Here is a 25,638-nt window from a genome sequence, read left to right as displayed (position 1 = left end):
AAGAAAAGAAAAGAAAAGAAAAGAAAAGAAAAGAAAAGAAAAGATAAAAGAACAAAACTTTCAGGGGCTGTGAGTGAATTCCGTTCATTTCACCCCTCAGCATCGCACCGACAAATGCGTGTTGGGGCGATTTAGGACTTTCAGTTTTGCTCCCGCTCTGCCCACTGTGCTCCCTCTTCCCGCTGCCACCGTCTCTGTGTCCCCAGATCTCCTTGTCCTTGTGTCCCTATATCCCCCTGCTCCATGGCCCCCCGTCCCCATGTCCATCCGTTCCTAATATCCCCGTGTTCCCCTGTCCCTATATTCCCTTGTCCCTATATCCCCCTTGTCCCCATGTCCTCCTGCCCCACGTCCCGTGCCATGTGCGCTCGCTGTCCCCCCGCCCCTCTCTGAGAGACCCGGCGGAGCTGCAGCTGCTTCCAAGCGATCCCCGCTTCTCGCTATTTCATTGTCACAGTTTCTCGGGCCCGGTCCTTATCTCTCCCCGCAGACACCCGCGCAGCGGTCGCTGCCCCCGGAGCGTTCCGTGCCCCATCCCCCCCCCCCCGGGCTGCGGCCGGAGCCGGGGTTCTGCCTTCACCTCCCCCCGCCTATCCCGGGCCGCTCAGCGCTCACCGCCGCTGCCCTTCTTTATCTCCTGGCTTCAGCCCCGACTTTGCGGGAGGGGGAAATGCAAAACGAGTGCAAACGCAGAAAAAAAATTCGCGTTCGGCCATTTTCTGCGAAGTTGACGCCCCGAGACAGTTTGTCCGAGGCGTGGAAACTGGACGTGGAAACTGCAAACAACGCACCTGGGCTGGAAGCTGTGTTCCCCCCCGCTCCTCCCTCCCTCCTTCTCTCCTCCCCCGTGATTGTCCGGGACCCTCGCAATGAGGGCACCCGGAGGGGTTCTCTCCAGGAAGACAGCGCTAGGATGGTGTGGGGCAGTCGAGACGGTGCTACGAGTGTGTTGGGACGACCTGGGAGCGAGGAGCATCGAGCAGCAGGGCCGGGCCGGGCCGATCCGTGCAGGGCGGAGGCTACAGCCGCACCTGGGGGCCGGGCGGAGCAGCAGGGCTCCGAGCCCCTCCCGGCCCCCGGCTGCAGCTCGGCCGCACCAGCGGCTCTGGGCGGGAGCTGCGGGAAAGGGGAAGGAAAAGGAAGGGAAGAGAGCGCCGCGTTCTCTCTGCCTGCGAAGCGTCCGCGTCTTCGCGTCTCCTGGATGGAAAAAATCAGTATTTCGCCTCCAGCTGCTAAAATCGGCTCCTTCTGGTTTCTCTACACCTGCTGCTTTCCTCTCTTTTTATGTCAGTGGGTTTTGTAAGCCCTCCCCGTGCCCCGGGACATCAGCCGCCCCTCAGTGCCCGCACGCTGCGACCCGGTGGAGCTCTTTGCGCACCTTCTCAATAGCGCTCACTAAAGACGTGCGTGGTGCTGCACGATCCCACGAGGCGATTTCAATCGCTGATGAATTTGTTTGGCTTCGCGATGAGACTGTGGGGATTTGACTCATCGAGATGTAAATCAAGAGTAAATAGAGAAAAAGTGTTTCTCTGCATCCATCTGAATTTACATTTCAGCTTTTTAATAGATAAGTTAATGCTGCTTCTCTGCCTCTAATTAATAACTGCTCTAGGGGGAATTCCGGGAAGAGAAACGGGGAGGATTTGCGTACTGAAGGGCTAATGCACAGAGAAACGTTGCTCAATATCTCTGACATCCATCCGTGCAGATACAAATGGAAGTGGTTTGAGGCACGCAGCGTGCGTATTTGCGGCTGGGGAGACACGGCTGTGTAAGCACGGTCCCCTGCTCTGCTCCTGTCTGTATGCTGCCTGCTTAGCTTAGAAGCATTCCTTTGGGAATGATCATTTCCTGGGGACCCAGAAGGCACCCTACTCCATGCAGCAGTTCTGTTAGCTTCCAGTGAGTTGCAGCACGTTCCCAATATGTGGTCATTGCATTATAGCAATGAGGTTAGAAGCAAGGCAGATAAAAATTATAAAATGTTACATGAAAAAAGATGCCTTGTTTGTTATTAAAAGTGTGTCCGTGTAAAATGATATTCAGAAAATATTTGCTCATCACTTAATCACCACCTTATTTCAGCAAATGCAGCTTGCCATTCATTATAGCTAACATCGAGTGTCTGTACTGCACACGATGATGCAAGGGCTGTAACTTAGTCAACACAATCTGCATATCTTTGCCTACTTGTAGCCTTGCTTTGTATATGTACCTACAGATTACAGGAAACAGACAAGCAATGCTTAGAGTTGGAAAACACCTCTAAGACCATCAAGTCCAACCATCAACCCATCACCACCAAGCCCAGTCAAAGAACCATAGAGATTGGGAAAAAACCTCCAAGACCATCAGTTTCAACCCGTCATCACCGTGCGCTTAAATCAGTAAGTTCAGAAACGTTGGCTGAGTTTATCATGTGAGACTGTCATGCATTGGAGAGCACCCTGAATTTCTTGGTGCTTGGTTTCTTATGTGGGACAAAGGCTCAAGTCCTTCAGTGTCACCTGGGATCGTTGGGCAACCAAATCCTGAGCAGCTGTTTCTCTTTGGGTGGTGTAAGTATGCAAGTGCATTTAGATGGTGTGGGGGTAAACCTTGACCCTCCTGAGAACAGGAGAGAATCATTGGCCATGCTGGAAAGGTACCAATAGTCTTCAAGGTTAATCCCATACAAAAAAAAAAAAAATAATAATGCTATGGGATGAGGATGGGATGGGAAGGCCCAGCAAGGTGAGGAAAGGATGACATGTGCCTGAGGTACCGTGGTCACATGGTCAATTCCGTGGTCCAGTCAATAACTGGACTGCTGGCACAATGTTTTCAAAGCTCCTGTTGTAAATGATGTGAGATGATGCAAGGACCCTATCAGGGGGATTCCTCTGAAGTGTGTAGGTAGAAGTTCTGTACTGGGCTACAGTAGGTGCTACTCTTTCTTGCACTCAAGCTGTTCTCTAAAGCAGAGTCACAGACTTGTAGGGCTTGGAAGGGACCTCTGGAGACCAACCCTTACTAAAGCAGGAAGGCAGTGCCACTCAGAAGGACTCCTTAGAAAGCAATTGCTACGTCTCTATAAAAACCCTGAGGAAGAATAAATTTTCTTTGTATTCCTAATTTTATATATATATATATAAATTAAATTACATTTACTTATTTATTTCTGAGCTTGAACAACTACTGCAGGAGCAGGCACAATGTATAACATACCCCTGACTGGCCTCTCTCAGCATCCCAGGACTATCCTAGCCCACCTGCTACCAAGTCTGAGGGAATATGTGGGCCTTGTACTTCCCAAAGGCCAATAGGTCAGCCCAGGGCTATGTGAGAGACAGAAGGCAATCTGCACAGCTTTCCTGTAATGACAGACATGTTTCTGTTTTATCATGCAGAAGGCAATTACGTGAAAACAGTTTGAAATCTATAGATTGTTGCTATCATGGGGGTATACATGCTAATTGTATTTGCTGACCAAAGAAAGTAGGCAAGACTAATTAGCAGAATTATCATTTTTAACTCTGCATGCTCTCCTGACAGAACTGCTTTCTAGAATACACATATGCACTTTCCATGTACAGAAAAGCTGTTCTGCATGTAGGCATGTGCAGGTTGCAATTGTCTCTACCTCAGCTTTTTGGAGCTCCTGCATGTCATGTGAACCCCCCCTGAGGTTTGTACTGGATATTTCAACCTCCCTTTGCAAGGCAACTGCTGCATTTGCACATGTGGGAATCTGGTGAGCCATACAATCTTAGGCTGAGGATTTCTATTCACCGGGGATTAGCTGAACTGTTTTCCTAAATCAGCCACCAGATCTGGATTCCAAATTAACAAAGTGGCGCTGAGCAATAATGTGGACTCTAGGTAGCAGCTTTGCAAATTTATTCAATGGAAGCATTATAAAAGCAGGCTGTCTGACTGCCTTAGCTTTAGCGCAGTGAACTCTGAGAGCTAGCAGACTTACTGAATTTCTAACAACCAAAAAGCTCAGGTTCATTCAGCTCTGAGAATGCTGAATGAGAAATGCTGGTCTTTGTACAATTCTTCTAAACACAGCTACTTCCAACTAATTTTTTAGAAGATGCAGAATGACTGCATCCTGGATGACAGTATCAGCTTGGAGATGATTCAGCCTCTCCCTGTGCCCCCTTGACCTGCTGTCCCTTTGTTTTGCTGGACAGATGTTAGCCTGTTCCTAAAGACATCAAGGGATGGAGATTTCACACCCTTCTGTGCAATCTATGCCAGTGTTTAACCATCATTTTCTTGGCATATTTTCTGTAGTCATCTCTAGACTAAATCATACCAGTCTTTTTTATTTCACAGAGGTCTTATCTCCTTTTTGAACTCATCCAATCTTTCTTTCGCTGTGTCTCAAACTAGACCCCAAGACTATTTCTCCAATTTGTCAAGATCATCGGAGTTTCTGTCCCATCTTCCAGTGAGCTGGCATCCTTTCTTAGCTTGGAATTATTTGCAACAACGAATAAGCATATTTTATCTTCCATCCCTTAGGTTGGTAATGGAAATATTGAGAAATCCCAGACTTACTCTTATACAGCCTTCAATTTCAACAATTCTCTGTTGATAAATGCTTCTGGTGAATGGCTTCATAACCATTTTGTACTCATCCTGTATTAGTTTCCTCTAAACTGTGTTTCTGTCTTGGATAGAAGAATAATGCATGTCAGTGTGAATAACAGTCAAGATATGACACCTCCTGCTTCTCCCATCTGTTATCCTGTTACAGAAGGAAACTAGATTAGTATGTCACCACCTAGTCTCATCCAAAAAGACTAGCTACACATAATTTAAGCTTTGATAAAGAGCATGGATCAGCAATTGCCAAGTTATGGCCCCAGGTGAATGCACTGTCTGTGAATGGAGGCATCAGCCTGGCTGAGGTTGTGCTGGAGGAGTGGGGCTCGTGAGCTGAGGAACATCTGGCAAAGTTTACAAGTTATCATGGTAAGGGCAGGTGAGTTTCTAGAGCGATCTGATGTGAGACACTGCCCTAGAGCTTTTTCTCCCTTTGTCCTTTCTGCAGCTGAATGTAGTGTCTTGAGACAATGGTGATCACAAGGAGCGACCTTCAGAGGATATTTGTAGTAAAAGAAAACAGTTGGATCTCTAGAACACACCAAAAGCAAAACATTAAAATGTTACTTTTGCTCAAATATGTTAAGAAAGAGCCCAGGGAAGTGGTGGAGTCATCAAGCCTGGAGGTGTTCAAGTGCAGTGTGGTTGTGGCACTGAGGCATGTGGTCAGTGGGCATGGTGGGATGGGCTGATACTGGACTAAGTGCTCTCAGAGGTCTCTTCCAAGTGCAGTGATTCTATGATCTGCACAGGGACGGGGATGTAAAACATATGCAAATCCAGAGATCTGAAACCTGCACTCGTTAACTCGATCATCTATAGTAGGGCATGCCGAAATGAAACAAATACTAGGCTAATGGAAAATTCAATATATATTAATGTAATTTGTCTCTAGAAGTGTACAGTGTATATTTCATGTCATATCACACCGCTTGATATACAGAGAAGAAAAATACACATTTTGAGCGTATAATCCATCTAATCTGTTCTGGAGGGGAATTGTACAGAGAAATATACTTTTGTGTACAGTGTGATCTGACAGGTCAGATGTGGACATCTGTATTTTAGATGTATATTGTCAAGCTAAGTAGTTTTGCTTCAGTTAAGAAGGTTTATTTCGGTTGTGTAAGTCATTTCTGGTCTGTATAAATTATTATGGAAAGAGGGGCAAAACCACCATATTGACAGTGCCCCATGAACTTTAGGAAAACTTGATGTCAGTAAGGCATTGTCTAAATATTTAACACCCAAATGTCTCCTGTTATAACCCTCTATACAGAGATGAGCCTCTTGGTTGCTGACTATTAATTCTTTCATAATTGCCATCATTCTTCTTGCAGCTTAGTTAAGAATTGTGGATTTACATAGAGCCTCTCCTACACCTGAATAAATCTTGCTTGCAAGTCCCTATTAAGAAACCACCAGTGCTGGAGTTCTTGGCATCAAAAACTCATCTCTGTAAGGTAGGAGAGTTGATAGTTTTCAAATTCAGATATACTGAATAGTGTTAAAACACTGAGTAGTGTTAAACACTGAACACTCATAAATATGAAAACTTACAGAGTTTAAATCCAATAGAGTTTACTCGGCTGACCCAGATTGATTTTCCAAGGCACCTTGTGTAGACAAATCCTGATCACGTTTTTGACAGAGCCAGAAGCTAACCTGTCCATGCTAACCTGTGGCTACAGATGCTGTTGCTGATGGAGCTCCAGATGACAGCGCCTGCTGTGGATCTGCTGGATTCTGTATTGCTTAAGGAAGCCAACATCAGCATGGGAATTCTACTGTAAACTGATATATCTGATAAGCTTGTTAATTTGTGGAGTCACAGATACTAAAATCCTGGTGGCACGCATGACCGCCCTTTTAGACTTAGTATATAAATGACCAATGTGCTAACCAACAGTTTTGAAGAGCATTTTCCTGAGGCTGATGGAAGAGCCACTGTATGTATTTAACTACAGCAGTTTGCAGGGCATGAATAACACCATTTACACTGGATTTTTACCTGAAGTACTGTGATACAGATAAGAATGTCTGATGTGAAAGGGAACTGGAAAACTCAACTGAATTCTAAACCTTGGTAAAAACTCTGAAGAAACAGATATCAGTGAGATGATAATTCATTGCAGGAGGGCAGCAGGTGATTTGTTCTTCTGTTCAAATGCAAAAGAACGCGTAGCTTTAAAATGTGAATTGCCACGTTTACGCTTCTGCTTCTGAACATTGCTTTGCTGGAACACTCCATAACATTGTCACAGGACCCCACAGAAATATGGGGATATGCTAGGGCCTTCTAGAACAACTTATAAGTATTTTTGACCTTCTGCCAGAGTCACTGAAATTTAATGCCAGAAAATTGCCTTAACTCAGTGCAAACAACTGGCACGATTTCTGAGAAGGTACATGGTCTTAACAGTTATGTTAGAAGATTAAGAAGCTGCAGTTTTCATGGTGATCCCCAGCCCATCTGTTTTTAAAAGATCAAAGAATGAAGTCATACTTCTGGATCTGTGCTAACATCAGTCTACAGGGAAGGCACTGAGGAAAAGGAAAGTGATCTTTACATATGGCAGAGATGCTGCTGCTTCATTTGTTCAAGTCAGAAAATGTTCTTTGGTGTTTTTGTTCCAGGGAGCTTACAAGCAGCTTAAAAAACACAAAAACACTGCATGATATTGCACGTACTGTGTGGTAACACTACTTACTACGGAATATGTGTGTGTTTACTATGCCAGGTAGTTCATGTGACTGGAAATGCAAATCTGATTTTTATACAGTAAGTGTTAAAATTGCTTGATTTGTACGTACATATTTAGCAATGATGTTGATGTGTAGTTACTTTTGTTTTTTAAATTTGTAACTGGTCATCTGTTTTTAAAACATGTCGGTTTAAAAGAATGTTTTTGTTGTCTTAAGAACAGGTAATATTACCAGCTGGCTTTGTTTGGAAGAATGAAGTAAGTCGGAGTGTCCTAAATCTGGATACGCTACACTTGTTGAGAGAGGCAAGTCATATTTTTATTTCTGTATTTCTAAGATGTGTTGTTACCACTCAGTTCTAGAATCCATCTTTTCCTTCTGTCTGAACAAGGCAGAATGATATATACCTACATTCTCCTTAACAGATATTTTACAGACTTGTTATTTAAGACTTCCAAGAATGGAGATTTCAGTAGTGTACTCCAGTGCTTAATCATTTTAGAAAACTATTTTTTGACATGTGCAAATTAAATGGACAAGCCTGCTCTATAACCTGAACCTCTTTTGCTGCAAGTCGATTGCTATCTCTTTTGTTTCTTGACCTAAAGTAGTTTGAGAATAACTTATTTTTCTTGACCTCCAGCCCCTCTTACAGCTTTTATTCCACATCTCTCTCGATGTACAGTGCCCAAAGCTTTGAGCAATGCAATTCATGCCAAATGAATGGAAAGATTCCTTAATATCCCTTGTAAGGCATACTTCCCATCATGTGTCCTACCATTATGACTGTTTTTTCTTTTCCCCATAACAATATGACATTGGTGAATCATCTTCAGATTATTCAGCTATAATCCTAGCATATTTTTTTTTGTTAACTGCTGCTTAACCTATTATCCTTCACTTTCTATGCGTTGCTTAAGTGTAGAGCCTTATTCTCATCTCAGTAGAGTTGTCTACCTTTGTTTTCAGACTCTTCCTGCATTTTCTGAGATCATTTAGTTCATAGAATCATAGAATCATAGAATCACAAGGTTGGAAATGACCTACAAGATCATCTAGTCCAACTGTCTCCTCATCACCATTGCCACCACAAGCACTAAGCTGGTCTGGAATACTCACGCATCTGGCAATGCAAGTTGTGAAGCCTCAGGAAGATTTTAGGTATTTGGGTAACCTTAGATGTTCACATGTGAGTGGGTGTCTAAGTGCCCTTTGTGATCAAGTTAGCCAATGCAATCAATGGAGTTTAGAGACATTTCAACTCACTTCATCTCATTCTTATGTATCTAATTACATCTGGTCAGATTAGCAGATTTATTTATTATACCCTTCATCATTAATTACTGCTAATTCCTTGTAAACGTATCAAATGAGATCTGTAGACCTACTCTACCTTGGAAAAATGATTGGAATAACATAATAAATGTCTCTAAGAAAGACGTTACAGCAGTTTGGAACATCACAACAGTAGGAACTGGAAGTAGGAGCCTCAATCATACCTCTTTCTCATCTCTTTGTTTGCATGGAACAGTGCTGCCTCTCACCTGCCTACTCTTTGTTTTTCCTTAGGCAACTATTGTGGAGTAATCTTGTTGTAAAGCACATTTTTCTCCAAGTCCATTAAAACACAGCATATCCTTTCTCAGCGCAGGACTCAATGCGTGGGTGAAAACCAGCTCCAGTTCTGCAGGTCTCTGCCCTTTGGTTCCTTGTCAAAGAAGTAGATCAGCACTGGTGTTTGCCTGGATTTATAGTGAGGGATATTTTGTTACTACTGAACTTCACAGTTGCTATACTAACATATTAACATGTTAATGAAGTATAATGCTGTGGCCATAATCAGTGTTCCACTCTTAAGAAATAGGTCAGTATCCTCCCAAATGTGCAGTTTGGCATTCATTGTGGACGCCCAGAGAAGATCTGGAAGTCAAAATAGCCAGTCTTTGTAATGTGGAAGACATGATAATATCAACTCACAAGTGCATCCACGTCACATTGTGTTCTTCTTCCAAAATGCAAGTATCTAGGGTGGAATTCTTGTACTCTAAATGTAGATGCCTGCAGTACGGGATTAGCAGTTGGACCTGATGATCAACTTAGAGGTTTTTTTCTGACCGAAATGATTCTATGATTCTATGAATATTTGCACTGAAGTGTGTCACCTTAGGCAGTGTCTACTGTCAGTGGTAAGGAGTAGATAATTCTGGGGAATTATTCATCTGATGTGTTTTTGGCATTTCTTTTATGATTCTGTATCATGCTAGAATTGTCTGTGTCTATCCAGTGACTAAACGAATCTCACCGTTAGTGTCTTGTTAATGGGAGGGCTGATACTGAGGGCCAAAAAAGGCCACCACTGTCACCAAGGTCAGTGTTTCCAGGAGACCCATGCAGTAGCTGTAGTCAGCTGTCACTGAAACCCACGGAGGAAGGGGGGCTGCTCTCAGCTCACCTTTCAGCCACCCTCACTGGTGCCAGCTGCACAAGGAAAGGCTGCAAAGTTTGTACAGCTGGCTCTGCAACAGTGGAGGCTGAGCTCTCACAACCAAAAGCTCATTTTTGGTTTTAGTTCTTCAGAATCTTTCCAGTTACTGGTTAAACAGTCTTCAAAGAACACAATGGCCCAATGTTTTTGTCCAGTACTGTTTTAGCATCTCCTCTGCCTCTGGTGGTGCTGATGTTCTCAGATGATACCTCTGGACTAGATTCACTTTAGAAGTGCAAAAAATGCATGGCTATTTCTAGGGAGAAAGTCCTCTCTGTGGATTTCTACTTGGCTATAGGAGTCTTTTTCATCATAGGTTGCAGTAAGAGCTACAATCCAGACAATCCTTCTGGTGTCTTTGTTGCCAGGAGAAAAATGATCTATCAAAGCCCATTTAGTGGGAACTTCAGTCAGACACTTACGAGTGCTGATTCTTCGTTATTTTCTCATTATGTGGTTCTTAGGTTTCTAAAGGTCTTGACATACATACTCTACCAATAAGAAAAAATCCCTTCTCATGAGATTTAAGCATGTTACTTTTATCTTTAATGGAGCCACGTTTGAGCTGCTGTCATCACGTTCACTAAGTCATCTGTCAATGAAATCCACATTTTTAGTAGCCATTACCTCAGCTCACGGATAAATAAAGTCCTAGCTTTTATGTCTAATCCTCCATATTATTTTCAGGTGGATAGGGTGACTCTGAGGCAACATCTTAAATGTATTCTAAAGGTGGTTTCAGGTTTCTTATGAATCAGTATATCCACTTACCAATATTTTTTTTTCCCAAGACCCAGTTCACTGGTAAGAGGATCAAAATGTTGATCGTCCTTGAATGTTAGCAGACCATTAACGTATTACTTGAGGTAGACGAAACTCTTCAGCAAATCTGTGATGCTCTTTGGTCACAAACAGCCTTTATTGTACAGGAATGAGTCTTAAAATACTTAGCCATGGCCTCAAATGCACTCAAAATGAGTTACCAGCCTGCATCAGAGCCACCTTTGATGTAAGGAGATTAGATCCACCAGCCCTTATCAAGGCATGCACAACTAGAATACAAGATGCTGCCACAGCCCATGCTGGCTGAATTCCAGCAGATGAGGGATGCAGAGATACCACACAATTGCTGATACTCACACTTGGGAAGCAGTGCTGAGGATAGTAGCACAGAGGTTTGACACTGCAGAAAGGCACTGCTTCTTCAGTTTTTGTCCTAACAAAGCTAGCTTTTACTGACGTGACTGCCCTTTTAATGAAACACCATTAAGGAGTTTCCCAGTCACCAGAACTTGAAGAAAGAAGAGCAATTCCTTTCGTTCCTGTAATTCTTTGCATGTTCTTTGGAATAGATCTCCCACCAGTGCCCTTCTGCTCTGCAGGCAGATGACTCATCCTCTGGATGGAGGGCTGCTGAAGAGCTGGGTGGTGATCTTGATACATGCTTGTGGGAGGAAAAGCAGAGGTGAGCAGGTTATGCACACACCTTGCTGTGGGCACATAGCAACGTTACAAACACTTGAATTCTTGTGCAGGAGAGACATATCCATTTACAGAGGGTTTTACTTGCATAGAACATTCTGAAGTGTTAGAGTTGTAAGTTTAGTAACCTTTTTATTGTTCTTCCTACAAAACTTTGCGTGAATTACATTATTATTCCTAGTATATTACTATATTGCCAGCTATTCTCATTATTACCATTAAAGGAAAGGAACTGCTAATAATATTTAGCAGTTAGTGAAAGTCATGAGTTTTTGCATAGGAATTACAACTCATTAGGAATCAGAAGTAGGATTTGTTGTGTGCACTGCTAAATTTTCTTTATGAAACCTGTTGACCCATAGCATGGTTACATGCCAACCAGCAGAAGTCCTTCAGAGCTGTTATTTTAAAGCTGCATCAAAGAACAGTTTATTCTGAAGCCTTGAAAATGTATATGCATGTTCATTATATACTGTATATATGTACATACATATACTGTGTGTATATATATATATATATACTCCATATATATATATATATATGGAGTGACAAAGCAAGTAGTTTAATCCATTTTATGGGTCCAGCCTGGAGTTCTGCATACATGAACTTGTGTGTGGTCAAGGAGGCTTGCATATTTTTGAACTCTAAGTTGGCCTAATAAAAGATATCAGACTACAGTGCTTGCTTTGTCAACCCTGTTTTCCTGGTTCAACATGACTTGCAAGATTAATTTTCAATTTTCAACATAAAAACCAAGGAAAAAAAGTGTTTACTTACTGCAAGGAGTTGATTCCACATTAATGACCCTGAAGGAGGCTTGTACACAAGGTAAGGATTGTTGCCAATTTGATGGATATTCATGTTACAGAATATGAAAATGTGAAGTTACACCATCTTGAGGATTTTGTTTTTATAAGTTGGATTGGTTAAAAAAAAAACCTTTAAGTAATCATACTGTGCGTTTGATGGTGGAAATTAGTATGAATGTTTTTGGCAGTGGAACAATGTGATGTGGTTATGCATTTCTGTTTTCGCTGCCTGCTCAATATTGGCCTTTTACAAATACAGATTACCATGTCGATGGAAGGAATTTACAGCCTTGGCCCCCTTGGCCCTCTCTGTGTTACAGCACCTTTTTTGTACTTTATGTTACATATCCTCCCAACTGTATTTTTCTGACAGAAAAAGGAAATGTCTGTGGGCTGAGAACCTGAAAATGCATGAGCTTCACTTTTTAATTGGATAAAATGTATATTATTTCCCACTTACCTTGATTTCCTGCAGGTAAAAATCTCACATCTCCGAAATCAGTAGCAAACTTTCTGCTGACTGCCACAGGATGGACAGTTCGCCCATGATCCCTTACCAGTTAGTGATGTCCCATACTGGAAGCCTAAAAATAAATACCTTAATAATAATGACAATAGAGAAAACATTTTAACAATTGGGATTTAGAGCTGTAAGATAAAATCCACAAGTAAAACCTGACCTGAAGACAACGGCCGTATTTTTTATGTTTAATTTCATCAGTTTTTGGGTCTCGTGGCCTAAATAGTTTAAACAGCAAGATCCGTTTGTGTTTTGTGGGCTGTTACACTGCATCCCTTACTTACTTCATCTTGTGGGCTGCTTGCTCTGACTTCATGGAATTGCAGCTGTATTTGCAGAGTGCTCTCGTCCTTTGGCACTCCCTCCCCTGTACCTTAATAGGCTTTGAATGCACCAGCATTTGCTCTGGAAGCAAACTTCACAATTTGTCTTTAATCCTGATGCAATGCATATTCAGAATTTTTTCTTTTCCCGGAGTTTAGTTCCAGAGGAAAGCATGCTTGCCTGGTGCTCCCACCAGCCAGCTGTGGTTCATAACAATAATTAACAGTAAGTTACTGCAGCAGAAAAAGGGAGTGGGGCAATGCAGTCCAGAAGCTTTGGTTACATGGTTCTGTTCGTGTCTACGGATTCCAAAGTGCTTAATAAACAGTATTGCAGGCAGGATGGGCAGCTCTGCCCCTGAGGAAGTTTTCCTAATGTTTTCTGCTATAAGATTCTGTTCTCAGTTTAGAACTTAGCCAAACTCACATTTGGGTCAAATGTATTTATATGGGATGTCACTCTCTAGAATTTTTTTTTTAAAGTATTAGCCATAGTGATAAGTGATTTAACTGCTTATAAGAAGGCTGGTAAAGGAAAAAAAAAAGACAACAACAAAAACACCCATGTTGTTATTCTACTTAAGAAAAAAGAAATAATAATAATGCGACCCTGAGTTTTAAGAAGTTTCAGAGCAAAGACAGATCTTTCTCTTCCTTTGAATCAGGTATATGTCTTCTGCCATCTCCACAAAGCTTTTCAAATTTGGTCAACTGTTTCAAGAAGTGGAAAAAAACACAGTTACCAAATATTCCATAGAGATTTACTAAGACCTAACAGCAAATATTTCCAGAGATTTCATCTTCTCTGCCTCACACAGCTCCTTCCCATGCTCAGACTTTCCATACATCGTACTCACAGAGTGGCTGAGCAGTCACCAGCTGGGTGCACCAGTGGCTACGCTGGAAGTGACCCCTCTGGTATTGCCTCTGGCCTTTACTTGGACCTGCAGCCTGTCCCTGTTGCCCTTAAGGGAAATGTGGATCTCTCAAATTTTATCATTTGCAGCCAGCCTCCAGCACGGTTTCTTTGCCACTTTCCTGAATGGACATAGAGAATGGCCAAGAAGGTCTTGGAAGCCAAATGTAATGTAGACATTAGTCCTGTTATGACTGGGGCATGGACCACATGGATTCCTAAGGTCCTTCCCAATTTCAGTTAGATCACCATTCTGTGATTCTTTGCCATCAGTCTCTCTGTCAGTCTGTGTGGGCCTGAGAACACTGTCCCAGATGATGGGTCTCTGTGGGTATGATGCCACATAGTGGAAATAGTCTTAGAATCATAGAATCGTTTGAGTTGCAAGGGACCCTTAAAGGCCATCTGGTCCAGCTGCCCTGCAATGAACAGGGAAACCTACAGCTCCATCCGGTGCTCAGAGCCCCATCCAGCCTGACCTTGGGTGGATGGGGCATCCACCACCTCTCTGGGCAACTTGTTCCAGCACCTCACCACCCTTGTTGCAAATAACTTCTTTCTTACATCCAGTCTAAATCTCTGCTCTTTTAGTTTGAAGCTATTTCCCCTTGTCCTATCACAACAAACCCTGCTGAAGAGTCTGTCCCCTTCTTTCTTACAGCCCCCTTTAGATACTGAAAGACTGCTCTCGGATCACCTCAGAGCCTTCTCTCCTCCATGCTGAACAGCCTCAGCTCTCTCAGCCTGTCCTCATAGAAGAGGTGTTCCATCCCTTGGATCATTTTTGTGGCCCTCCTCTGGATGTGCTCCAACAGTTCCATGTCTCTTCTGTACTGAGTACTCCACATCTGAACGCAGAACAGGTGAGGTTCGTTAGTTTTGTAACAGCAGGTATATGGAGAACGCCATGTTAAGGTAACACTGAATTTACAAGAATCAGTTTACATAAATTAAGAATAAAAGACTGATTTCTGCAGTTTCGTTTTGCTTCCAAAACGTGTTTGCATTGTAACACTGACTTGAGTTTTGTGAGTATGCTGTCTATTCTCATATGGTTTTGGCCATACATCTAGTATGTATCTGCTTTGGAGATGAATCAGCACTGAGCAGAATTGATGGATGGCAACTGCAGAACTCCAGCTCACATGTAGAGAAGCTGAATTTTCCTGAATGAATCAGGATGTGGTAGAAAAAGAAAACAAGGTCTTCCAGTTGAGGTTGAATTCTACCCTGGAAAGCTGGACAATATCCCTGCCTCTCCTACCATGCTTCTGTGTGGTAATAGGCAAAAATTTCCCAAGTGGTTATTAATTGTCAAAAGAGCCTTTCTGCTTGTGCCAGTAGTGCAAGATTATTATGCAAATGTCATCCATCAATCACCACTCTTTGCATGGTAATGTCATGTATGATGTTCCATTAATAAAGCCTTCATCAAGTCAGTTCAGGTAACTGTTAGCTCCTTATATCTGCTTATCATCTAATGCTCACCTTATATTTACACATTATCCTTCTAAATATTTGCAGATGCTTATTTGGCAATGAGCTAGGCAAAGTATCTTGAAAATCTTTGTAATTCATGGAAATGTTCAGGCACCGTATAAGATTGTTTTTCAGACCTCATCAGGCTTAATTAGATCCTGCAGTTCATTCATTTGCACTGAAGTCAATTGGAGTTTTACATGTGGAAAGTCTGCAAGATCAAAAATTATGCCCAATGGGCACATAGTTGTATAGAAGAAAATGTCAGCTCCGGATGGTAGTGTTTCTGACTTCTCATCAGTTAGACTCTCATTCTCAATTAACTTTTCTTGTATTTTTATGTGAGTGGTTTTGAAAGGGTTCCTGGAAAAAAAAAAAAAATGCTGTGTCTACTGTACATGTTTTCATTTACAGATCAGTGAAATGGATAGACAGATAAATAAATAGATAGGGTTTTCTGTACTCGTGAAACATGTCACATAACATGAAACCCTCTTCTAAGTCCATTTTGTCAAGTACGTCAAATGATATTTTTGAGATTAGACTGCTGGAGTGTATTTTCAGCATTTCTTATTGCAGCTCTTGATCTATGCACCCTTGTTTGACAGTCCCTTAATCTGGTCGATAGAAACCAAATGAATAGCAGCATTTAAAAATATGGCTTCAGGGACTCCTTAGGAGGTTTCTTTGTAAGTGTACATTTACTAGTTCATCTGTAAATTTATTTTATGGGGTGTTTAAACCTCAAGAAAACTGAAAAGCATAATATTAATGCCTGGTTTACATCTACTGAAGTCAACGAGAACTTTGCAATTGACTTTAATGGTAGCCTATGTCCTCTAATTATGGAAGTGGCAAGGATGATATACAAAAAACCACAAAGAGAGTTTTCTGTTTCATCATACCCTAATTTTTTTTTTCTTTCTTTCTCTTTTTTTTTTTTTTTTTTTTTCCCAGATGTATAACAAAGTACACTGTGGTTTGTTCATGGATTAAACAATTCAGCATTTTGGACGTAATCTGGAATTACATTGCTGCTTTAGGTGGTGTTTTGATGCTCAGAAGATCACAGACTACTCATTCTCTGCATGGCTCACAGAGGTAAGAGGGTAGGAAACCCAGCCACATTTTCAAAAGGCTTTTGAAAATAATGCTTTTAGTTTTAGTCTTACATCTACCCGTTGGTGTGAGTAATGGAAGAAGTTAATGAAGCAGTTTTCTTTCTAGTTGTCTTTTTTTTTTTTATTTAATGTTTCATGAGATAATTTTGACAGGGTTCCTGGAAATCCACATAATATCCACAGTATATATATGTACGTGTTTTCCCTTAAGGTTCACTGAAGTGTAGTAAAAAGTTTCCATCACGCAATTGTAATCCCAAGGCATCATTTTTGTATCGTGTTAGTGAAAGTGAGTGAAAGTACACTGCAAGAAAAAAAGGACTTGCAGAGTTAAAGCTGTTTTTCTGCTGGTGTAACAAGCACAGCAGTCTGAACAGGCTCGGTCTGGTAAGCAATTTGTAGCAGTAAATAAAGCTGGACAAAAATTCCCACAAACTTTTTGTTAAGTCTTCTTCAGAGGTATTACTCATCTGGTGGCTGAAATGCTGCTCTTGCTTCACATTTTTAATGCTTGTGAAAGTTTTACATATTTTAGTGGTAACTGGAAATGCTATTGCTCTGTAGGGAAGAGCAGTGTCAAAATGTTCTCAGTGGGAAAGGGCTGGAAATGGCCACTTTAATGTTCCGAGGTATGGCAGTGAAACCCCGAAGGAGCAGATGGGGGTATTTGGGTCCCTGCTGGGCCAGCCTCTGAGATGCTCTGAGCAAAGGTGCAATGGGTCGTGACGGTGGGAGAGCTCACTTTTAGGGTGGGCTCCAACCTATTAGAACAGAACACCATTAGAAAGGAATAATTTTGCCTCAGCTCAGCCAGCTCCCTCCATACCTGTGGAGAGGGCTTGCAGCTCTCCGGCTCCCTCCTCCCAGGCTGGTTGGGGCTCAAACCTACCTGATTCTCCCCTCCAGGCCTCCCAGATTCTCAAACTTGTTACCCCTTTCGGATATCCAGCTCTGAGGCTTCCTTACTGCTGGGCAGCTGCTTTTTTTGAGATATACTAGTGTTAGGGCAGCCAGGAGTCCAGCAGCCGTAGGTTTTGTGCTATCTAATGATACATTTGCTTTGGGAGTTGAAAATTTTATATACTGGCTTTCTAAAAGAAAAAATTTGTCTCAAATTGTCCCTCAGAAAAATAAAAGAACGGACTTGCTGGCTGAACACAAAATTTGTGTTAACATTCTTTAAGAAACATTAGTTAGAACAAGTAGGGATCATTCTGGATCGATGCTGCAGCTCTCATTCCATCTTTATCATCAGGTCGCAAATAGTATAATTAGATGAATAAATACAACTGGAAATGACATATTTTGGGAAGATTTATATTTCCTAGATATTTCTCATCTGTATCTCACACAGAGATGTAACTCTGTATTTCAAGGCCAGGCTGGATGTGGCTCTGGACAGCCTGGTCTAGAGGTTGGCTACCCTGCCCATGGCAGGGGGGTTGAAACTAGATGATCATTGTGGTCTTTTTCAACTCAGGCCTTTCTATGATTCTATGATTCATTCTGTGATCTCTAGTGAAAGACATGCAGAAGTAGGGCCTTACTTCTCAAGGTAGGGCCCATGTACCTATAGATAGAGTAGGTAACCAAATGACTTCTCAACTGAACCTATTTTAGATTTACTTTTGATGAAGACCGTGAAAAAAAGAAAAGAAAAAACAACATATAAGGAACTTGGAAACAAACACTCACAAGCCTATTGCATTTGCATTAAATAGAAGACTAAATAGAAGCAGAACTGTAGTTAAGGTTCCTTATTTTGAAGATAAAAAGTTTTGATAAGCTACATGAATTAACTGTTGAAGTCATCCGCATTAAGAAGAATCAAGGAGCTGAACTGCAGAGGCTATTTCTTTTTTTCCCTCAAGTGTAAAAACTATCCAGAACTTGTATACGAAACAAAGGAAAAAATGGTAATGGTGAGAGCACCTTATTTAATTTGATGGGCAATCACCAGTGAAAATACATCTGTAGGTAGTGCAAAGACAGAAGAGGAATCGACAAAGAAAGTGATGAGTCAGAGAGCAGGATGTGTAGGAATGAAGTAAGAACCAATGGAAGGAAATAGCAAAAACTTCTTCATCTAGAAAACACTGAGGAAGAGGGGAAGGCTGCTCTGTACTGAAGGCAGGGGCAAGATGAAATAGAATCTGCGTTGGACCTCCAGGCTAAAATGATGAAGAAATAGGGCAAAGTCTGGATACTCAAGTCAGTGGAGTGGAATAGATGTTAATCCAGAATTCAGACAAAATGGGTGTATGAAACCACATGCCTGAGTGTCTTACAAGAAGGGAAGAGTCACTGCGACAAGAGCAGGTTTGTTAATCTGGGTAAAAAGATCAAGGGCGCAAGTCTTTAAAACAGATCTTGGAGGAAAAAAAGTGTACTTAGTAAATAGAAAGAACTATTGAAATAATCAATTTTGGAAAAAAAAAAGTGTGAAAATGACAAATCTGGAACTTTTTGATTTGATGGAAAAAGGGCATATTGTAAATCTAACCTCTCTGGATCTCAGTGCAGAATTTGCTGTGGTACAGCAAAGTATTTAATATTTCTTTTTCTCTGAGAAGGGAGAGAAGTAGTGAAGTAGAAAGAGAGGAAGTGGGGAGAAGTGAAGGTGCAATTCTCTAATTGAATTTACCTGCAGCTAGTTTGGGTGAAGTCGTTACGTATTTTTCTCTCCATGAATTGATATTACATCCTGCACAGTGTGCAGTGTTTAGTGGTCCTGTGTGGATTCAGACTACAGCGTGGATTACCTCTGTTTTTCTCTTAACAGAGTTTAAAATATATGATGCTTCTGCTGAAAGTATATGTTTTCAGAGGGAGAATCAATAACTGTCATTCTGGTGCTCAGGGTAGGGTTATAAGATGGCAAAGAACCCAAATGAAAGAAAGTGAGAGAGAGTAGAAAGGGGAAAAAAAGGCAATAAAGAAGAGAAATACAAATATATGCAATGCTCTGGAGCATTCTTACTTCCTCTGTGCAGAGGCACTGCTGTTCAGGTTGGTGATAGGTAAGTAATGCCCAGTTATGTAGCGTTCGTCCTTCTGGGACAAATACTTGGTAACTTGGTGACTACTGATGGTAGAAGTTCAGAATGTCCTAGGTGGAGTAAAAGGATAAGGATGTGGAAGTGGTTCCAACGGTAAGGTTATTCCATTCAGTGTAAATTCAATAGGCTGAGTTAAGAGAGCAGGAAAATTTGACCAAATTCAGAGCTCTCATCCTTTTGCAGAGGCTTGTTTGGACTCTGGGCTGTTTCTATAACATGCATGTATTTCATTTGCCATGGCAAACAAGGGCTCTAAAACCAGAAGTATGTGCAACCATTGGCTGGACATGATGAATTTTACAAGGAATACGTCTGAAGAAACTCTATCTCTGAAGTATCTGTTGAAGCAAACAGCCTCATGTGTCTCCTATTATCCAGTGAGTTTACAGCAATATACCCCTTTTTTCATGTGCTTGCATTTTCCAAAATAAAAGTAATCTTTGGAAATCCGTCACATAACTATCTTCATAAATCATAAAACATAAAAATGTTATTGTCTTTTCACAGATGGAAGAACTGGAGGAGCAGAGATGTGAAGCTGTCCGCTCAAAGCTATATAGGAGGCCAGTGACAAATCCAGGAATCCAAGCCAAAGCTCCTAAGTTGCATTCTAATTCTCTAATCAGCACAGAATTTGCCTTCTGGCATTGTGATGAGGTATGCCATAACATTATCTATATTTTAATGATTTACTCAAGAGGAACACACTTGAATGTGTGTCCAGTTTTGGGGACCCCAACATAAGAAGGACATGGAGCTGTTGGAGCAGGGCCAGAGGAGGGCCAGGAAGGTGATCAGAGGGCTGGAGCACCTCTCCTACAAGGACAGGCTGAGAGAGCTGGGGCTGTTCAGCACGGAGAAGAGAAGGCTGCAGGGGGATTTTATAGCAGCCTTCCAGTACCTGAAGGGGCTTACAGGAAAGCTGGGGAGGGACTTTTTATAAGGGCATGGAGCAATAGAACAAGTGGGAATGGCTTTAAATTGGAAGAGGTAGAATTTGGCTAGATATTAGGAAGAATTCTTTACTGTGAGGGTGGAGAGACACTGGGACAGGTTGCCCAGAGAGGCTGTGGATGCCCCCTCCCTGGAAGCATTCAAGGCCAGGCTGGATGGGGCTTTGAGCAACCTGGTCTAGAGGGAGGTGTCCCTGCCTATAGCAGGGGGTTGGAACTAGATGATCTTAAAGGTCCCTTCCAACCCAAACCATTCTATGATTCTACATTTGCCTTGCAAATAATTCAAAAGGATTCATTGAATTCTAGTTCTAAATTTAATTTCTGATACTGTTTTCTTTTTAGTTGGGCATTTTTTTCACAAATATTTCTTCATAAGATGGGCTCAAATCATACATGTCTCAAAATATGATTTAGTACATGACCACAAGTTACTGTCTGCAATTATCTGAGAGTAGCTTCAATAATTCGGATTTCTAGATTTTTCGTAGTCCAATATATATGTTTTCTTCAGGGTCCTGGGCACCTCCGCTTTAGCTTACCATCACAGGGGACTTTGGGTAGTTAGCATCTCAGAAAAAGGAGATAAAATTGTGCATCCACAGTGAGGACGTTTCGAGCATTGGAAATCACTTTTGGAAATATTGCTGTGAATGTGCTGAAAGCATGAAAAGCTCAAGTCCGGCTCCATTATAGCTGGAATCTTCTCCAGCAGCCCCAGACATTAGAGGTGCTGTGGGTACAGAAATCCATTACAGATCCTAATGCTGCCTGGCATATTGAGGAGCATTTGTCATCGTTTTGGCAAAGGTACAGCTTGCTTTCTGTCTCTCCTAGCTATGTCCTCGTATACCAGTTGAGGGACATGTGCATAATGCTTCTCTTTGAGATGCTAATCTTTTGGAGTGTTAAGCACCAATAATAGCGTTAGCAGCTGGTTTTACTCACACTGAAAGGTCTGAAGCAGCACAGCAGCTTTTTGCATAGGATAGGAAGGATTTCGTTCAGGCTTTCACCTCAATTTGACATATCCATGCTGAGGGCTTCCCAAAATAGTACTAGGATATGACACTGAAACACCACTGAAGCAACGCTTTGGTGGATGGTATCTTAGTGATTTAATAAGAGCAAATATTAAATCAGATTTGAAAACTATGTTGCTTCTACAACATGCTCCTTATAGTATCTTTACATTTCCAGATCTTTATTATCAAGAGTTTACTGGACACAGGTGATGAGCATGCTCAGAGAGTATGGTTAGGTTAGCTGCTATTGAATCACAGAATATCTGTAATTCATCCATGCTTCTCCCACCAGCAGGTGTCATTCTGGAAAAAGGAAAATATTGTGAATCCCAGAAGTGGAGAATTTGGCCGTGACAGAAAAAAAAAATAAAAAGTTTGCTTTAAAATACAGCTTTTGAAGGATACGTTACTCCAAATAAAAACCAAGACAAAGTTGGCTGGTCTACATTGAAGCAGACTGTGAGAATATTTTCTCAGAATCTTTGCACTACGTAACCCTGCCATATAACGAACAGAGGGCAGAGGGTGGTTGAAGCAAACCAATGCCTGGTTAATGATGTCTCCTGCCTTTTGCAGTTGTGTGTGTCACCTTCACCACTGTGAACTCTCCTCCCATGGTGACTATCAAATAGTGATAATCATCAGTTTTTATGATGGGCTTTGGGCTTTAGTTCCCCCAAAGGGCATACAGAATAAGGTGATGAATGCAAATCTCATTTACTTTGATAAAAGCTTGAAGTAAACTCACTGAAGCAACTGAAATCAGCAGAATTGCTGCAGATTGAGTCTGAAGTAAAGAACAGTAGAGTTTCACTTTCTACTTTATAAATAAAACTTGAGAATCACGCAATCATTTTAATGTCTATTCAAATGAGAGTTATGTCACCTCTTAAGTGTTCATCTGGTTATTAGATGCAGATTTCTTTGATATAAAGAGCATAATTTTGATAACAACACTGAGAAAGCTGTGCCAGAATTATGAAGAATCAAGACATCACTGCTTATTGCTTGAGGACTCCAGGTCTGCTGAGTCTGGTCTTCTGGCTGTTAAAACCAAACTTGCTGAAAAACCCATGCAGGAGGTGTACTGCCCACCTTGTATTCCACACGAGGTTTGTTCCAACCCATTACAGCTCTGATGATTATAAATAGTTCTGAATATAAATAGTTCTGTCTTTCAGCCTAAATTTCATAGTATCACAGAATGGCTTGGGTTGGAAGAGACCTTAAAGCCCACCCAATCCCTGCCATGGGCAGTGCCAGCCAGCAGCTCAGGCTGCCCAGGGCCCCATGCAACCCAGCCTTGAGTGCCTCCAGGAATGGGGCACCCACATCTGTGGTAGTACCTCACCACTCTCATAGTGAAGAATTTCTTCCCAATGTCTAATCTAAATCTCCCCTCTTTTATGCCCCCTTTTTAAAGGCATTATCCATTGTCCTATCACTACAGTCTCCCTCCCCAGCTTTCCTGCGGGCTCCCTTTAGGTACTGGAAGGAATTTATCCAGGGGAAAGATGAGAACAATCTCCAAGGTTTGGCTCTGAGGAATACATTACGATGTGAATTAATTTTATGTTTTCAAAATTTGGACTTACTATGAAGTGATGGGAAATAATTGTGCCGTAGGTGTCCATATCTTTTTCAATAAATTATTTAAATACAAATGTCACAATGCTTTTCTTTTGGACGGTATAAAACACTCTGTTGCTGAATGAGAAAAAATAGCATATGTACTTAGAATTAAAAAAGTTCACTCTAGAATAGTTCAAAGCAATTATTGTTTTCAGTATTTAACTTTAAAAATGTATCAGTCTTCTAAAATATGAAGTAAAAAGAGCATCAAAGTGCAGTGAATTTAGCTATTCCATTGTGCGCTTTATTTTTATGGGACCTGGATAATTTGCAGCAATTATCTACAACTGGCTTTTATACAGGTAGGTATGGGATTTATTCTGCATATCAAAGTGAAATTATGTCTTTGGAGTATTATTTTCCCAGCTTTTAGTTAAGCGATCATATTAATTTTTGTTTAGTTACTTTTTTTCCTTTATTTTATACTTTATTGTGTTAATTTTGGAAGAAATGCACGTGCCTAAGCATTGCCCTCCTGTGTCGCTTTGGAGCCCCTGGGGAATCCCAGCTGGCCTCTTGCTGACAGTTCAGTGGTGCAGATCTCCTGTAGGTCCCACGCTGTCATTGTCAACCCACTACAGGTGCTGCAGATACTCTGGGTTGCTCCAGAGGGCATTGGGTACCTTCCTGTGGGCATCTGAACTTTGATACAGCTGTAGAAGAACGCCGTAAAAAAAAAAAAAAACAGCAATACACCTTTATAAAGGCTTAACAAAATCAAAGGTGGCACAGCTGTGAAAGTAATTCCACCTAAGGTGTTTTATCCATGTTTAACAAGGAGTAGGGGCAGGAAAGTAATTCCGTATCTAGCAAGTAGAGGGTTATTGTGTTTAACAGGATGCCATCAAGGGTCTGTTTTGAATTAAGGTGTCTGAGCTGAACCCGTGTGCGGGTGGGGAGATGCTGATGCTGCGGGAGAGCACAAGAAGACAGCTGTGAGGCTCAGGGCTTGGGGCACTGAACAGTCCATCTTTCCCTTGCAGATGACGCGCGCTGGCTCTGACTGAGAAAATGGGGCTTCCCAGCAAGAATACAGTGGTTGGAGGCTCAACAGTGTTGGGAGTCTGGAAAAAGTAAGCATAATTCCTCAGATTGGGGCATGATGCAGCAAACTAATATTGATGAAGAAAGTGGTAACTTCAGGTACCAGGCACTCAGCTACAGAGAGTTAGAGAAATACATGCAGTAATTACAAAGCTATGTTAATCAGGTTCATTTTTGATGGTCTGCTGAATAGAAGGGAAGTTAAAAACCTTGAATATATTAGTTGGTGTGGTTATATAGGCATTGTACAATGCTGAACTGAATGTTCTTCTAGAATATAACATATAAAAACAACATAGTGCATATATCTATAACTCATAATGAAGCTAAAATTGTGAGAGGGTAGCAAACTGTGTGTGAAATTCACTACAGGCAATCAATGAGGATTGTATAGGCAGATAAAACTTTCCCATGAACTGTTTTTTATCGGTCAGTAGCATTATGATCGACAGGAATTTGGATTATTGTTGCAGAAGTTTAAAAGTCAAATTGTTACAGAAAATAGCATGGTGTAGGGTGACCCACAAAGCAATCAGGAAATCGGGTTTAATCGTGTAAATATTAATTCTATAATTTGCAAATGAAGCAGAAAAATTATTCTTGTTCACTCTTTTTTTTTTTACTGAGTCTGTATGATTCTTTTCCAGGATGAACCCCCAGGCACAGCAGCAGTGACTGTGGGAGAGGAGAAACAAACATTCTCCTTGCATCACTCATGCCAGCAGTCTGAGCAGGAGGAAGGTAGAGGAACACTCCTACAGAGAACCAGGACTGGTTTGTCTCTTTAGAAGGGAGCAATGGTATTTTGAACATTTTTACCAAATCCCAGAGTGTGCAACAGCATTTTATGGACCGGGAATTATATAACCGAAAAACTGTGAGATGGGAAAGAATTATAGGAAGCCATGGAGAGCTGCAACCTAAGCGTCCTGAAATCGGTGACCAAGCCCCAAGGATGCCTCTTGTTACTGCAGCCACTTTCAATGACTGCTGTTTTTTTGTGTGATTTACCAGCCCCAGTGAGCTCCCCAAGACAGAATAGGGAAAGATGGGCTTCAAGTTGAGCCAGGGGAGATTTAGGTTGGATATCAGGAAACATTTCTTTACAGAAAGGGTTGTTAAGCAATGGAATAGGCTTCCTAAGGAGGTGGTTGAGTCACCATCCCTGGATGTGTTTAAAAACTGTTTGGATGTGGTGCTCAGGGACGTGATGTAGTGGAGAGTTGTTAGAGTTAGGGTAGTATGGTCACGTCATGGTTGGACTCGATGGTTTTGAAGATCTTTTTCAACCTGAGCAATTCTATGATTCTATGATTCAGCGATTTTGGTCCAGAAGAAGATTCTGCAGTAGTGAACTGTTTGGCTTGTGGAATGAGTTACAGAATTCCTATTTAAAAACCAAAGAAGATGGTGTAAATCTGCACCTGGGAGGTAGTGTATGCTTTGAAAAAGGCAATTCAAAAAATAATGGACTGGTATCGAAAC

General features: G+C 41.5%; 2 long non-coding RNA genes across 15 annotated transcripts in view; both read left to right on the top strand.

Annotated features, from left to right (window-relative positions):
• The window catches only part of LOC122177237, a 60,065-nt gene extending 52,455 nt beyond the window's left edge, over nucleotides 1-7,610 (top strand). For 4 of the 10 annotated variants that reach the window (XR_006178002.1, XR_006177989.1, XR_006177992.1 and 1 more), the window contains 3 exons: nucleotides 2,225-2,390; nucleotides 5,940-6,062; nucleotides 7,522-7,604. This is a non-coding gene — a long non-coding RNA (uncharacterized LOC122177237). Of the gene's footprint in view, nucleotides 1-2,224; nucleotides 2,391-4,673; nucleotides 4,725-4,750; nucleotides 4,979-5,939; nucleotides 6,063-6,250; nucleotides 6,746-7,521 lie in introns of those variants that run through there. The other 6 variants (XR_006177995.1, XR_006177993.1, XR_006177991.1 and 3 more) reach the window with 6 other exon arrangements.
• A 6,994-nt stretch (nucleotides 7,611-14,604) lies between these two features.
• On the top strand, nucleotides 14,605-25,292 carry LOC122177695. Of its 5 annotated transcripts, XR_006178127.1 has the most exons (8): nucleotides 14,605-14,703; nucleotides 16,277-16,420; nucleotides 19,683-19,876; nucleotides 20,007-20,156; nucleotides 21,058-21,262; nucleotides 21,773-22,589; nucleotides 24,093-24,182; nucleotides 24,801-25,292. It is a non-coding gene; the product is annotated as an uncharacterized LOC122177695 (long non-coding RNA). The 5 variants fall into 5 exon arrangements; XR_006178128.1 differs by lacking the exon at nucleotides 21,058-21,262; XR_006178126.1 differs by lacking the exon at nucleotides 21,058-21,262 and having other exon boundaries at nucleotides 21,770-22,589.
• The last annotated feature ends 346 nt before the right edge of the window (nucleotides 25,293-25,638 follow it).

The sequence above is a fragment of the Lagopus leucura genome, unplaced genomic scaffold (genome assembly GCF_019238085.1).
Source record: "Lagopus leucura isolate 7727_CA_CO unplaced genomic scaffold, USGS_WTPT01 Super-Scaffold_100001, whole genome shotgun sequence".
Lineage (NCBI taxonomy): Eukaryota > Metazoa > Chordata > Aves > Galliformes > Phasianidae > Lagopus > Lagopus leucura.
The sequence above is the reverse complement of the archived record's forward strand: the minus strand, read 5'-3'. Positions and strand labels throughout refer to the sequence as shown.